Genomic DNA, 592 nt, shown 5'->3' with positions numbered 1-592 from the left:
TGTTCCGGGGAAGCGGCCCTCCCCTGTCACCCGCAGCAGCCGAGGCCTGCAGCCCCAACGGCTCCATCAGAAACCGGAGACGGCAGCCAGGCCGCCCTGCCAGGGCCTGCCTGTGTTCAGTGAGCGTCATGGGGTGACAACTGCTGCCTTTGCGGCTGGGGTTTACCCACCCTCTTGGTTTGCCAGCGCTCACAGCGCGAAGGCCGGAGGGCCCAGAGGGAAGCACAACTGGTGTTGTCTTATTTCAGGGTTGGTGCGAAGGAGGACCCATGTGTTTTTTGGCATGGCCCTTCCTTTTTGCCTCTCCACAGCACCTCCTGGAGAGCTGCGGCCCCAGACACTGCTGCTGCCTCCCGACATCTTCTGCCCAGCCCTTGGAGCGGTGCGCTGACCCCGGAGGAGCAGGTATCATTTGGACGGGGAGAGGGGGTGCTCAGAGCTGCTGGTAGTGTGTCTGAGGGCTGGGCTGGGGGCGACGGTGAGGGGTTTAGTGGTGGCTGCCGGCATTGGGCCCAGCAGAGGCCTCCTGAGGAGATCCGGCTTTCCACAGGCCTTGGGACTCTTGGTCCTTCCTGTGATGGGGCTGAGGCCG

The sequence above is a fragment of the Eurypyga helias genome, unplaced genomic scaffold, assembly GCF_000690775.1.
Source record: "Eurypyga helias isolate BGI_N326 unplaced genomic scaffold, ASM69077v1 scaffold22871, whole genome shotgun sequence".
NCBI classification, from domain to species: domain Eukaryota; kingdom Metazoa; phylum Chordata; class Aves; order Eurypygiformes; family Eurypygidae; genus Eurypyga; species Eurypyga helias.
Note: the sequence above shows the minus strand (reverse complement) of the source record.